This window comes from Petromyzon marinus, chromosome 77 (genome assembly GCF_048934315.1).
Source record: "Petromyzon marinus isolate PM22_M1 ecotype Great Lakes invasive population chromosome 77, UKy_Petmar_22M1.pri1.0, whole genome shotgun sequence".
In the NCBI taxonomy this organism is placed as follows: domain Eukaryota; kingdom Metazoa; phylum Chordata; class Hyperoartia; order Petromyzontiformes; family Petromyzontidae; genus Petromyzon; species Petromyzon marinus.
Genome location: NC_133743.1, coordinates 4684237 through 4700051, shown reverse-complemented (window position 1 = coordinate 4700051; position 15815 = coordinate 4684237). Strand labels below are relative to the sequence as shown.

Here is a 15815-nt window from a genome sequence, read left to right as displayed (position 1 = left end):
GTTCCTGCGAGCTTGTCAGAGACATGGACAATTCCATGCACTGTATGTGTTCTGTATTTGTACGTGGATAGTAACGACAGTGGATGTACATTCACTCCGAGTCTTTACTGTGTCGTTAAACCGCATGGGGTACACAATGACGTGAACCTTTACATCTACCCTACCTCCGTGCTCCATGCCGAAAAGCCACTGCAGTGGTAAAAAAACTGCAACGCATTTTATTCATCAACCTGCATTTTCTTATTTTTCCCAAATTTTAACCTGGGTTGGGCTGTCGCCATCCTGCCCTGGAACCAATTATTAATTCGTGTCTCTAGCAGACCATTGCAGGCCTTGTGTTAGAGAATGGCTCACCGAAGCTGATATCACAGAGCTACTTCTAATTACCCTTCAAGTGCCCTCTGGTCCACAGTAAAGAGCAGCACCCTCCCACCTGTCCTTTAAGTAGGAGTAACGTTGGTCATAACAACGTTCTTTTCGATTAAATTCATCCAAATTAAGTGCAGAACCACATTGCAGCCATGTAATGGTTTATTTTGTGCTGTCAATGACGACTGGGCTGAGATCATTAGCTCGCTAGACATGAGAACCTGCTTTGATCACAGGCGGTGTGGATTCAAACCCAAGTACTCCGTGGTGCCTGGTCAGTGCTATGACCTCTGGGTCACTGAGCCGCTTCCAAACACCCCCCATGTCAAATACATAAGCAGCAACCTGTATCGTGGGCAGCAGCATTCTTTGAATACTCTGCCAAAAAATGTTTATTGTGGAGTGGTGGCACAATTCCGCAATTGCTTTCTCATACCTCTGGTGACAGGAAGAATTTCTACAAGACGGAGTTCTAGAGAACCCCTTTACTCGATGTTTTGGTCTACTCTTCCACACTGGGCAGATGTTTCAGAAGAGGAAGTAGTACCTACACTTTAACACCACATCCGCGGCCCCTCTCCTAAGTGGGCGTCCCCAGCCCGAATGCTCGCAGGAAGCCCTCCTAGCCTCCCTGCTCGACGAGCCAGGCCCCGCACGCGTTCACCAGCAGGGCGGCCACCGCGTCCATCACGGCCGCCGTCTTCTCTGCGTCGCTCAGACGTACGCAGTCCACCAGCCTCTTTGCGAGGGAGGAGCGAGCAGAGCACCACCAGGACCACCACGCGGCCCCGGCTCGCGGAGCCGTCGTGGAGGACTTCCCAGGCCACGTCCACGAGCAGCCGGCGGGGCCTTCGGTGCTCCACCCGCTCCTCCGCGTGACTCACCAGAACGGAGTTTCTGAACTGCGCGAGGAACAGGTCTCCCAGGCAGTTGAGCACCTCCTGCGCCAGCTATCCTGGCTGAACCTTCTGCAGCTGCAGGAGCTGCAGCTGCTCCTGCACCTGCAGCTACTCCTGCACCTACAGCTACTCCGTCTGTGTCGCCAGGTGAGCCATGTAGCCGGCGATCAGATTCCCTGTCAAGACGCTCAACAGCTGCAGCGCCTCCTTCTTTTCCTCACCTTCCTCCTCCCCCTCGTCCTCCTCCTCCCCCTCGTCCTCCTCCTCCCCCTCCTCCTCCACTCTCAAAACAAAGAGTGAGGACATAATATCAATAACCCGGGGATTTTATAGTGACCTCTTCTTTCCTGATAAAACGTCTATGCCTGCCCAGAATTTCCTAAAGAGCTCGGTGAGAGTACCGTCCTCCAGCAGGACGTTGTTTAAGTGCCAGTAGGCCTCACCACTTGGTGTTCCACGCAGCCTGAGGTCCAGCAGGATCAGGCTGTGGTCTGTTAGTGGTGCAGCCCCTGATGTCAGCAGTCAGAATGCTCGAGACAAGACTTCTGGAGATGTAGAAGCGGTCGATCCTGGACTGGGTAGCTGGTTCATTGCCCCGTGTCCGCGTGAAGGTGAAGCTTCGCCGCCTAGGGTGGTGAAGCCGCCACACGTCCACCAGATCGGAGGCGTCCAGAAGGGCTTGGAGCTCTCCCCGGAGATTGGCGTTGCAGTGCCCCTTCCCTGTGTGGTCGAGAGCATCCAGCGTGCAGTTGTAGTCACCTCCCGTGACCACAAACTCGTCCCCTGGAATGCCACCGAGGTGGTTCCGCAGAAGTTGCAGGAACCCGGGTCTCTCACTGTCAGTGGTGTGAGCGTACACGTTGACGAGGTGGATGGCGGTGTCGCCGACCTGCACCGTGAGGTCCAGGACGCTCCCCTTGATCACCTCCACCTGGCTGACGGTGTCGGGGGAAAAGTTTGGTGACAGCACGGTTGCTACTCCTGAGGAGGTGTTGCTGAAGTGGCTGATGAAGGGCTTCGCTCTCCACTCCGTCCTCCAGGCAACGTCATTGTCCATGGCGAGATGGGTCTCCTGCACGAACAGCACGGAGACCTTATGCTGCTTTGCAAAGAACGCTACGTAGTATATTCTCAGCGCCCTCTCTGCACTCATTCATGTTCAGGGAGGCGTTGCGCAGCGTCATTGTGAGTGAGTCGCCCGCCTGTTCCAATGAGTCACCTTGCTGAGGAGGCTCCTTACCCTGGACCTCTCCAGGTCTCTCGATTGTTTTCCTTCCTGCTGGAGCGCTGTGAGGATGCGTCAGAGGGAGACCTCTATGGCGTCTGGCTCGCCATCTTGTGAAGGCCTCCATCACCTTGTTTGGTTTCCTGTGGGTCTCTTCGAAGAATCTCCACAGGTCTTCCTGGCAGAAGATGGGTGCCCGCGAAGATGACCTCTTTGAGACCTGGCTGGTTTCGCTACCCACACGGAGGTCATCATCCGAGTCCCCCTTCTTGCTTCCATGCCCTGCATGTGGGGGCCAAGAGTCGGGGGCCCATGGTTGGCTCCATGTGGCCTCCCCCAGGGGCCGTGGCAGGTGGAATGCTACCGCACGCCTCTTCCACATTAGCAGGGCACTTTGCGAGGCTTGCAGGGTGTCCTTATTCTGTCTTTTTAATTCTGGGCCAAAGAGGTCCCATAAACGTAAACGTGTTGTATTTAAAATATAACACAAACAACAACCATGAATGGCTTAGTGGGTAAAGTAAGATGCACCCCAAAACGGGTGAGTTAAATAAATCTGATCTTTTCTATTACCGGATTATAGGACGCAAACCAAACTTTGTTGTAACAAGAACATAGAAAAAACTGAGTCTCTTAATCAGGTGAATACGGTAAAGGGGCTGAGTCTGTGGGTGCCAGTGTGGTGAGTCTGTGGGTCTCTGTGTGGTGATGGCCGTGTCGGGTGGTGGCGGGTTTAACGACACAAAATTAATATATTCACGCGATCTAACCCAAACAAAACCTGTACTACGGAGTCAACAACAACGACATGAGGGCTCTCCGACGCGCGTCTCGGTTGGGGTGAGGGTGAGGTCGCGCCGTCTCCTCCGTACGGATTGTTTCTTCCTTTCCCAACTGCGATGTTCTCGCTCTCTCCTCTCTTTTTGTCTCCACCGTCGCCAACCGTCGGAGCTCAGCATCCGCGGCCCCTCTCCTAGGTGGGCGTCCCCAGCCCGAATTCTCGCAGGAAGCCCTCCCAGCCTCCCTGCTCGACGAGCCAGGCCCCGCAAACGTTCACCAGCAGGGCAGCCACCACGTCCGTCACTGCCGCCGTCTTCTCCACGTCGCTCAGACGTACGCAGTCCACCAGCCTCTTCGCGAGGGAGGAGGGAGCAGAGCACCACCAGGACCACCACGTGGCCCCAGCTCGCGAATACGTCACAGAGGACCTCCCAGGCCACGTCCACGAGCAGCCGGCGGGGCCCTCGGTGCTCCACCCGCTCCTCCGCGTGGCTCACCAGAATTGAGTCTCTGAACCGCGCGAGGAACAGGTCCCCCAGGCAGTTGACCACCTCCTGCACCAGCTGTGCTGGCTGAACCTTCTGCAGCTGCTGGACCTGCAGCTGCTCCTGCACCTGCAGCTACTCTGTCTGTGTCGCTAGGTGAGCCATGAAGCCCGCGATCAGATTCGCTGTCAAGACAGTCAACAGCTGCAGCGCCTCCTTTTTCTTCCTCCCCCTCACCTTCTTCTTCCTCCTCCTCCACTCATAAAACAAAGAGTGAGGACATAATATCAATAACCTGGGAATTTTATAGTGACCTCTTCTCTCCTGATAAAACGTCTATGCCTGCCCAGAATTTCCTAAAGAGGTCGGTGAACGTACTGTCCTCCAGCAGGGCGTTGTTGAAGTGCCAGTAGGCCTCACCACTTGGTGTTCCACGCAGCCTAAGGTCCAGCAGGATCAGGCTGTGGTCTGTTAGTGGTGCAGCCCTGATGTCAGCAGGCAGAATGCTCGAGACAAGACTTCTGGAGATATAGAAGCGGTCGATCCTGGACTGGGTGGCTGGTTCATTGCCCCTTGTCCTCGTGTAGGTGAAGCTTCGCCGCCTCGGGTGGTGAAGCTGCCACACGTCCACCAGATCGGAGGCGTCCAGAAGGGCTTGGAGCTCTCCCCGGAGATTGGCGTTGCAGTGCCCCTTCCCTGTACGGTGCAGAGCATCCAGCGTGCAGTTGTAGTCACCTCCCATGACCACAAACTCGTCCTCTGGAATGCCACCGAGGTGGTTCCGCAGAAGTTGCAGGAACCCGGGTCTCTCACTGTCAGTGGTGGGAGCGTACACGTTGACGAGGTGGATGGCGGTGTCGCCGACCTGCGCCGGGACGTCCAGGACCCTTCCCTTGATCACCTCCACCTGGCTGATGGTGTCGGGAGTGAAGTTTGGTGACAGCACGGTTGCTACTCCTGAGGAGGTGTTGCTGAAGTGGCTGAAAAAAGGCTCCCATTTTCCACTCCGTCCTCCAGGCAACCTCATCGTCCATGGCGAGATGGGTCTCCTGCACGAACAGCACAGAGACATTATACTGCTTTGCAAGTGACTCTGCGTAGTATCTTCTCAGCGCCCCTCTGCACCCATTCATGTTCAGGGAGGCGATGCGCAGTGTCATTGTGAGCAAGTGGCCCGCCTGTTCCAATCAGTCACCTTGCTGAGAAGGCTCCTTACCCTGGACCTCTCCAGGTCTCTCGATTGTTTTCCTTCCTGCTCGAGCTCCCCTAGGATGCGTCTGAGGGAGACTTCTATGGCGTCTGGCTCGCCATCCTGACAAGGCCTCCATCACCTTGTTTGGCTTCCTGTGGGTCTCTTTGAAGAATCTCCACAGGTCTTCCTGGCAGAAGACGGTTCCCGCGAAGATGACCTCTTTGAGACCTGGCTGGTTTCGCTACCCACACGGAGGTCATAATTTGAGTCACCCTTCTTGCTTCCATGCCCTGCATGTGGGGGCCAAGAGTCGGGTGCCCATGGTTGGCTCCATGTGGCCTTCCCCAGGGGCCGTGGCAGGTGGAATGCTACCACACGCCTCTTCCACAGTAGCAGGGCACTCTGCGAGGCTTGCAGGGTGTCCTTATTCTGTCTTTTTAATTCTGGGCCAAAGAGGTCCCATAAACGTAAACGTGTTGTATTTAAAATATAACACAAACATAACAACAATGATGAATGGCTTAGTGGGTAAAGTAAGACGCACCCCAAAACGGGTGAGTTAAATAAATCCGATCTCTCCTATTACCGGATTATAGGATGCAAACCAAACTTTGTTGTATCAAGAAGATATAAAAAACTGAGTCTCTTAATCAGGTGAATACGGTAAAGGGGCTGAGTCAACAACAACGACATGAGGGCTCTCCGACGCGCGTCTCGGGTGGGGTGAGGGTGCGGTCGCGCCGTCTCCTCCGTGCGGATTGTTTCTTCCTTTCCCAACTGCGATGTTCTCGCTCTCTCCTCTCTTTTTGTCTCCACCGTCGCCAATCGTCGGAGCTCGGCATCCGCGGCCGCTCTCCAAGGTGGGCGTCCCCAGCCCGAATTCTCGCCGGAAGCCCTCCCAGCCTCCCTGCTCGACAAGCCAGGCCCCGCACGCGTTTACCAGCAGGGCGGCCACCGCGTCCGTCACGGCCACCGTCTTCTCCGCGTCGCTCAGACGTAAGCAGTCCACCAGCCTCTTCGCGAGGGAGGAGCGAGCAGAGCACCACCAGGACCATCATGCGGCCCCAGCTCGCGGAGCCGTCGCGGAGGACCTCCCAGGCCACGTCCACGAGCAGCCGGCGGGGCCCTCGGTGCACCACCCGCTCCTCCGTGTGGCTCACCAAGTCCAGAACGGAGTCTCTGAACCGCACGAGGAACAGGTCTCCCAGGCAGTTGACCACCTCCTGCACCAGCTGTGCTGGCTGAACCTCCTGCAGCTGCTGAACCTTCTGCACCTCCTGCAGCTGCTCCTGCACCTGCAGCCACTCCGTCTGTGTCGCTAGGTGAGCCATGAAGCCGGCGATCAGATTCGCTGTCAAGACGGTCAGCAGCTGCAGCACCTCCTTCTCTTCCTCCCCCTCATCTCCCTCCTCGTTCTCCCCCTGTCTCCCTCCACCTCCCTGTGTCTCCCTCCTCCCCCGGTCTCCTTCCTGCTCCCCGTGTTTCCCTCCTTCCCCCGTCTCCCTCCTCCCTGTGTCTCCCTCCTCCTTTTCCTTTTTTGCTGATGAAGTTTTTCTATTTCCACGAGGTGGTAACGCCATATCCCTTATTCTGTAATTGTAATTCTGGGCCAAAGAGGTCCCACAAATGTAAACATTTTGTATTTAAAATATAACACAAACATAACAACAATGAATAGCTTAGTGGGTAAAGTAAGACGCACCCCAAAACGGGTGAGTTAAATCAATCCGATCTATCCTACTACCGGATTATAGGACACAAACCATACTTTGTTGTAACAAGAACATAAAAAACTGAGTCTCTTAATCAGGTGAATACGGTAAAGGGGCTGAGTCTGTGGTTGACAGTGTGGTGAGTCTGTGGGTCTCTGTGTGGTGACGATGTCTATGGGTCTCTCTGTGGTGATGGCCGTGTCGGGTGGTGGCGGGTTTAACCACACAACATTTTTATATTCACGCGATCTAACCCAAACAAAACCTGTACTACGGAGTCAACAACAACGACATGAGGGCTCTCCGACACGCGTCACGGTTGGGGTGAGGTTGCGGTCTGTTGTATATGTAGGTTATGAAAATTTGATGAAAATAATAAAAATTAAATGAAATTTGAAATTTGCATAATTATCCAAAAATATGTTAATTTGGTGTAATTTATGCGCATAAACTATGCGAATGCGAGAGATAATCGTATTAATTTATGCTAGTGTATGTGTGATTATGCTACTGCGAGCCGTTATGATAATTAGGCCCCGCCTCGTTGACGAGGGTCGGTTATCAATCGGGATAATGCAATTAATCATATGCAGTTATGCAGGTACTTGAGCATGGCAGATTAAACTCGGCTGTGTTGTTTAACTTTGTACTATCGATCAGTATAATACAATTATTCTCGCTTTAACATTTACTGAGTATGTGTTAGTGTGTTCAGCCAGGTCTCCAAGTTCAGATCTCAGCACAGAATACAGTTCTTATGCATAAATGTCAGAAAAGAACACAACACTTCTGTGTTAATCAATTTTAATGACGATAGTGATAATGACGATAATGATGACGATGGTGATAATGATGATAATGATGACAATAATAACAATGGTGATGATGCGTACTTCAACAGCTCCAGCACGAGACAGTTGTGTCCGCGGAAGTGGAACGAGTGCAGGACGCGGATGACGCCGTGCAGCTCAGCACTGCCCTCCCCCTGCAGCTCCGTGATCACCTTCAGCTCCATCCTCTGCATCTCCATCTTGGTAGGGCTGCGTGCACACAGCAAGTCTGTGGGTCTCTGTGGGTCTCTGTGGGTCTCTAGTTCATAGTAGTTTTATGACGGTTACTTTTTTAGTGAGATAGTTTCAGTTTATAGTTAGAGATAGTTTTGCAGAGGTTATTATCATTGTTGTTTACTATTATACTCATTATTTTGTAACCATGTTGTATTTACTTCCATTTATTATCTATTATTGTATTCATTTATAATTATGACCATGGCTGCTGTGTTAAGACCACCAGCACCCACCCACACCACCACCACCAACCCCATCACCCCTGCCCCAACCTACTTGATGGGCAGTGCCAGCATCTTGACAGCCACCAGGAATCCCGTCTTGTGGTCCACGCACCGCAGCACCACTCCCTGCCCTCCCTCGCCAATCTTCTCTCGCACCTCGAAGCGGCATTGGAGCTGCTCCTGGGGTATCTAAGAAGCAGCAGCAGCAGCGCCGCCACGGCCAGTCGGAGTCACAATCACGATGGGAATGTTTAACGCTTAGTGGTAGGAGCAGCAGTGGTAGTACTGAGTAGTAGTTAGTAGCAGTAGTGTCTGTGTGCGCCTGTGTGCCTGTTTGTGTGCGCATCTGCGTGTGTGTGTGTGTCTATCTGTGCGAGTTTCACAGGGATATTTCTGCTTGCAAGCTTTGACTTAACATAGCCATTTCTGTGACCAGTCACAAGCTAATCACTCAGCTATTTCAATGCTAAATTCTCCTGTTTGATTTGTACTAGGTGCCTCTGTGGATGTGTAGGCTTTGACTTTAACATAGCCATTTCTGTGACCAGTCATAAGCTAATCACTCAGCTATTTCAATGCTAAATTCTATGCTAATTCGTTTGTCAAGGCGCTCTGTTTCTTCTCACACAGCTTAAAGGTCGCGGTCTGAGCTTGGCTGTGTTCGCTCCAGCGCTTTCCTCCAGACAGTCTCGTCCCTTCACCTGATGAAGGCCACTTGTGTTGTGGCCGAAACGTCGTGAGAATTTTATTGTGTATTTTATTTGATCAATGTATTATTTTATTCTCATTCTACGTGACTTTACCGAAAAAACCAAAGAAGATGAATCCTTGCAGCCACGATAGCTTTAAATCGAAATTTAACAGCAATGGTATTGAACCTTTTTCTTTACGGGGTGGCCCTGGGGCTTGCCACGTGGCAGGTGTCGTCCATTGTCCGTACCAGACCCCTCCAGCTCTCTCACCCTGGGTCAGCTGCCCCTTCCATGTCCTGGAAACCATGGCAAGGTCATCCCATGAGGACTGCCTGGATGAAAACCAGCATGAAAGGGGCCCAGGGTGGGACCGGCTATGCTTTTGGGCTAGTCCCGTTTGTGTGTGGTGTGCGGTGTCTTCGTAGCAATCGTTCTCCACTGTAGTCTAGGCATCTGCTGCTCAGCTTCATTCCACAGCTGTGGTCCCAGTGGCGCGGTCTCTCCGGGGACCCATGTGGTGTGTGTGTGGGTGTGGCATGTATCACGGGGTGGGTGGGTAGTATCGTGATAGTGGTCATGGTAGGCACCGATCCACGACCTCCATCACCCCTACTGAGTGGTGGACATGCCACCACAAAGCAGCATGCGGCAGAGGAGTGAGGTGACCGCTCTCGCCTCACGAGCGAGGCCCTCTCGCTTCCTCTTCATTCCCTGCATCACCACCTCCATCTCCTCCTTTGTCTCATCCTCCTCCACCTCCTCTTAATCCTCCACCACCATCTTCTCCCCCTCCTCTGTTTTCTCCATTCTCTCTTCATGCTCCTCAACATCCGAGGTGGCGTCGGTGGCATCGGTGGTGGCAGCGGAGTTGCTGGAGGTGAGGGCCGTGGTGGCGGTGGCAATGGTGGTGATGGTGGCAGCGGAGGTGGCGGCAGCGGTAATGGCGGTGGCGCCAGCGGTGGTGGGGCGGAGGTGGCAGCGTTGGTGGTGGTGATGGTAGTAGTCCTGGCGAGGCACCGCTCCTCCTCCATGAAGCGCTTCTCCTCCTCGACGCTCTTCACGTTGGCGAGACACTTCTCCTCCTCCAGACGCTTCTCTTCCGTGAAGCACTTCACTTTAACGAGGCGCTTCTTGAGGAAAGTCTCTGAAGCAGTTCTCCTCTGTGCGGCGCTTCACCCTGGCAAGGCGCTGCACCTCATAGAGGTGCTCCTCTACCATGTGGCGGTTCTCTGTCGCATGGTCCTTCTCCTCCTGGAGATGCTTCACCCCGCTGAGATCCTTCAACTCCCCAATTATCCTCTGTTCAAGCAAAGATAATCACATGAATATTCAGACATGCAAGCAGAAATTCATTTAAGTTTTTCAGATTCATTTATTTGGTATAACCCTGTGAGCTATGTTGCTCTTGACTCGGGTGCAACCGCAGCAAACAAAAACATGATCAAGGAACATCTTAAAGCGACTACACGCAACAGAAAAATCCAGGAAAAGACAGCAAAGTCTTCCAGAAAAGCACCGTATATCAACACTGTGTGCAAAAATCTCGGTGGGATGCAAGTCGAATAATAACAATCAAGACAATTTAGATTAAAGTTATCAGGCTAACTCTGTACTACAAAAAACAAACATGGCTAAACCAAAACGTTTTCAAAATCACCAAAATAAAGCAATAAAAACAATGTAACAGTGATCATAGGAACTGTGATTCAAATTTAACAATAAACGATATATACATAACATGTACGACCAAACTTTGCAGCCATAGCTGGCTGTATGAGTCACTCCATAACAGCAGGATTATGAGTCGCAGTATATAAAAAATATTCAATACACCTTTAAAGATCAGCACACTATTCAAGTGTACAACTATGGCACAATTTATTGAAAATAAGTTTTGGGAACAGAAACTTATTTCTTTTAAACAACAGACAAATATTAACAAGCACTGTTTATTACATTAACTTTGTTTAACTTTTTTGGTCCTAGTTGAAACATTCAGAACTATGACAAAACAAATAATTGTGCTCTGATCTAATGTGCAATCTGTGGCATATTAATTTGTTAAGGTGATGTTGTCCGGTCCTGTACATATCAAGTACAGTGAGGGAAAAAATTATTTGATCCCCTGCTGATTTTGTACATTTGCCCACTGACAAAGAAATGATCCGTCTATAATTTTAATGGTAGGTTTATTTGAACAGTGAGAGGCAGAATAACAACAAAAACATCCAGAAAAAACATGTCAAAAATGTTATAATTTGATTTGCATTATCCTCCTAGCGAAGCCACGCTAGGAGGATAAAAGGGGATCCCGGGCAAAGGTTTGGGGCTGTTGCTTGGAGTGGAATCCCGTCGGACTGTTGGAGTCATCGTCACCATCTGCATCTTCTCGGCGGTGTCAGACAGGCAGTGTGTTAGCTCTCTTGACTGAAAGTGTAGTGACCCCTTCTACCCTGTGAAGGCTATAATAAATAGAGTTCCTCCTGCTCCTCGTGTCTCTGCGTGTATCGCTAGACGTGGATCATAACGACAGTGGATGTACGCTCACTCTGAGTTTATACTCAATGACGTTAAACTTCACATCTACCCTACCTCCATGCTACATGCCGACAAGCCACTGCTTTGGTAACCAAACTGCGACGTCTTTTATTAGTAAACCTGCAGTTTCTAATTTTACCCAAATTTTAACCTGGGTTGGATGTTGCCATCCTGTCGTGGAAACAACGAATCATTCGTGTCTCGAGCAGAAGATTGCAAGCCTTGTGTTAGAGAATGGCCCACTGAAGCTGTAATCACGGAGCTACTTCTGAGTACCTTTCAAGTGCCCTCTCATCCACGTAATAAAGAGCAGGATCCTCCCTCCTGTAACGTTGGTCGTAACAATGTTCTTACTTCTTTGTGCTGTCAAGGACGACCGGGCTCACCTTGGTCTGTCTCACTGTCACACTCACCTCTATTCGTACACTCACTCATCTCGGTCTGTCTCACTGTCACACTCACCTCATCCACATGCACTGACCTAGGTCTGTCTCACTGTCACACTCACATCACTAGTCACACTCACCCACCTGGGTCTGTCTCACTGTTACACTCACCTCTCTACCACACTCACCTGGGTCTGTCTTACTTTAACACCACATTCCAAAGACACTTACATTGGTCTGTCTCAATGTCACACTCATCTCTACCCACACACACTCACCTGAGTCTGTTTCACTGTCTCACTCATTTGTCTTCCTACACTCACTCACTTGGGTCTGTCTTACTGTCACACTCACCACTCTACCCACACTAACCTGGGTCTCACTGTCTCACCTCCCTTCAAAAACACTGAATTCCTGCTGAACAACACGCGGTTCAACCCACAAGCACTTGGGAGAGCTACAGGGCTCACATGCCATGTCCTTCACAGTCCTGTAATGCGTTTTATTATTATTGCCCTAATTCAGTTTGGCAAAAGCCTGTGCGAGACTTTGAACAATGTACACACAGGACCGTCCATAGGGGTGCTAGGCCAGGGGAAAATCCCAGCATGTGGGCCTCCGACGCCTTCAAATTCCACCGCAAGTATTACATCTGACACCCCCGTGACATTGAAGCGCAGGGCCCCCCACAATGCCCGCGGACCTGGGCGGTCGCTCCGATTCTCCGTATCCAAGGGGCGATTCTGTGTGCACAATGCAGACCTCCTTGTAAAAACATGGTTTTACGAGGGCCTCCTCACGCAAATTAAGTAGAGAACCACATTACTGCCATATGATGGTTTATGTTTCGCAGTCATTGACGACCAGGCTGAGATCATGAACTCGCTAGACTTGACAACCCACTTTGATCACAGGCAGGTGCCTGGATTCAAATCCAGTTACTCCGTGGTCCCACTTCAGTGCTCTGACCTCTCGGTCACTGGGCCGCCTCTAAACACCCCCCATGTTAAATACATAAGTAGCAACCTGTATCGTGAGCAGCAGCATTCTTTGAATACTCTGCCAAAACAATTTGAATTGTGGAGTGCTGACACAATTTCGCAATTGCTTTATCATACCTCTGGTTGCAGGAATAATTTCTACAAGACCGAGTTCTAGAGAGCCCCTTTACACGATGTTTTGTTCTACTCTTCCACACTGAGCAGATATTTTAAAAGATGAAGGAGTACCCACACTTTAACACACCACACGCACCTTGCTGCTCGATTGTGGCATGCCCATTTCTACTGATTGGTGGACAGAGGCAGGGGGGGTAAGAAACTCAAACGTTTGTTTCAACTGCTGTTACAGAAGGGGAACAGATGGGCAGTGGAGCAGGGAGGTAGAGGGGCAGTGGAGTAGAAGGGCAGTGGAGCATTGGAGTAGTGGAGCAGTAGGGCAATTGAGCAGATGGGCAGTGGGGCACTGGGACAGCGGAGCAGAAGAGCAGTGGGCCAAGTGGGTAGTAGGGCAGTGGAGTAGTGGAGCAAAGGGACAGTTGGGCAGAGGGGCAATGGATCAATTGAGCAGTGGGACAGTGGGGCAGTGGAGCAGTGGATCAGTGGGGCAGTGGAGTAGAGTGGCAGTGTTGTGAAGGAGGCGAATCACCTGAATATCTTTTCCCACCGACATTTGTATGTGCTCTAAAGAAGGACCATCTCTCAAAACGGCTCTCATTATATATTTGTCCTTGTACCTCCACACAGCTGGAAAACCGCACACCCGAGCCAAGGCACATTTAACCAACGCAGGCAGCGCTTGCAAGCAATTCAACGAGATTTTGTCATCATGGGTTTATTTTACAGAGTTTCTAGTTCAAACAACAACAATGGTATTTAACCGTATTATTTACAGGGTGGCCCTGGGGCTTGCCATGTGGCAGGTGTCTTCCATTGTCCGATCCAGACCCCTCCAGCTCTCTCACCCTGGGTCAGCTGCCCCTTCCATGTCCTGGAAACCATGGCAAGGTCATCCCATGAGGACTGCCTGGATAAAAACCAGCATGGAAGGGGCCCAGGGTGGGGCCAGCTATGCTTTTGGGCTAGTCCCGTGTGTGTGTGGTGTCTTGGTAGCAATCGTTCTCCACTTGAACAGCTGTGGTCCCAGTGGCAACGTCTCTTTGGGGAACCGTGTGGTAAGTGTGTGGCATGTATCACGGGGTGGGTGGGTAGTATGGTGATAGTGGTCATGGTTGGCACCAATCCACGACCACCACCATCACCCCTACTGAGTGGTGGACATGCCACCACAAAGCAGCACGCGGCGGAGGAATGAGGTGATCGCTCTTGCCATGTGAGCGAGGCCCCCTCGCTTCCTCTTCTTTCCCTGCATCACCTCCTCCACCACCTGCACCTCCTCCATCTCCTGCTCCTTTGTCTCGTCCTCCATTTCATCTTCATCCTCCACCACCATCTTCTCCCCCTTCTCTGTTTTCTCCGTTCTCTCCTCCTCATCCTCCGCAACCTCCTCGTCCTCGGAGGTGGTGGCGGTGGTGTCGGTGGTGGTGGTGGCGGTAGTGGTGGTGTTGGTTGCGTTGGTGGTGGTTGCCATGGCGGTGGTGGTGGTGGAGGTGGCGGCGGTGGCGGTGGTGGTGGCGTTAGCGGCAGGGGGGTCGTTGGTGGTGGAGGTGATGGGGGTGGTGGCGGTAGCGTCAAGGGTGTCGGTGGTGTCGGTGGCAGCAGTGGTGGTGGTGCTGGCGGTGGCTGAGGTGACAGCGGTGGTGGTGGCGTTGTCGGTGGAGTAAGTTGTGGTGGTGGTGGCAGAGGTGGTGGTTGCCGCGGTGGTGGCGGTGACGGTGGCGGTGCCGGCGGCGGTGGTGGCGGTCGTGGCGGGGGTGGCAGTGGTGGCGGTGGCGGTGGCAGTGGCGTTGGTGTCACTGGCGGTGGTGGCGGTGGTGGCGGTGGTGGTGGTGGCAGCGTTGCTGGCAGTGGTGGTGATGGTAGCAGTCCTGACGGGGCACTGCTCCTCCTCAAGGTACTTCTTCTCCATGAGGTGCTTCTCCTCATCCTCCTCCAGACAGTTCTTATCAAAAAGCTTCATTTCACGAAGTCGCTTCTCATCCGTGAAACACTTCACTTTAACGAGTCCCTTCTTGAGTAGATAGTCTCTAAAGCACGTCTCCTCTGTGCGGCACTTCACCCTTGCCAGGCGCTGCACCTCAAAGAGGCGCTCCTCTACCATGAGGCGTTTCACCGTCCCAAGGTCCTTCTCCTGGAGACGCTTCACCCCGCTGAAGTCTTTCAACTCCCCAATTATCCTCTGTTCAAGCAAAGATCACCACATTAACATTCAGACATGCACATGCAATCAAAAATTAATACCCACATGCACGCAAACATAAACGTGCACATAAACCCAACACAAATGCATACTCACACATCTTTTTACAGATGCAGACATCCACGTTCACTCATTCAAACTCGCTTTTAACACTCGCATGAATATACACAGTCAAGAAAATTTCAAATCAAGATTGAATATATAAAATCACCTGATAACACAACACCTTATCCATCAATACTTTTATCACATTGTACGTGTAGCCCTAACCCTTAATTATCCCAACCCCTACATAATCAAAATACATGTTACATCCTCATATATCCTCACACACCCCATACATGCACTTAAGTCTGTGATCGACTGGGAATATTTCATAGCAATTGTTGGCAACAATCATCACTGGCAATAGTTTCCACAGAATGTTACATTATAAAGATCTGGTAGCCCATAATCTCGACAAATTTCACGCAGTGCCCATAGTGGGCAACTGGAATGGCTACTTCCAATCAACTGAACTAGCAGACGTAATTAATGTGACTGATTTATATCATTCTGTCCTCATTGGTAATAAATGACCAATGCATGAGTGGGATGGTGGAGAGATTGGTTGATGGTGTCTGGAGCTGGTGTTGATATATGGAGAGGTGAGGTCGTGGAATGTTCTAGAGAGATGGTGTCTTGTGATGGTATAGATACATGATGAGGCTCTATGATGGTCTATTTAATTGGTGGTGGTGTGGTGAGAAAGGTGATGTGGAGAGATGGTGTGCTAGTTTTGTAGAGAATGTTGTGTATTTGACCCCCACAGACCCCATACACACCTTTGGGGAGCGATGCTTGTAACCTTGGCCAGGGAAAGGGTCCACTTTATCCATAATGTCACCCCAGGTGGTCGACTGGCGCGACGATTCCCGGCCTGCGAAGA

The 15815-nt window shown here is 51.4% G+C and overlaps 1 long non-coding RNA gene across 1 annotated transcript; it reads left to right on the top strand.

Moving 5' to 3' along the window:
* Positions 1-5606: 5606 nt before the first annotated feature.
* On the top strand, positions 5607-15477 carry LOC142907321 (uncharacterized). Its single transcript, XR_012930946.1, has 2 exons — positions 5607-7696; positions 14756-15477. It is a non-coding gene; the product is annotated as an uncharacterized LOC142907321 (long non-coding RNA).
* The last annotated feature ends 338 nt before the right edge of the window (positions 15478-15815 follow it).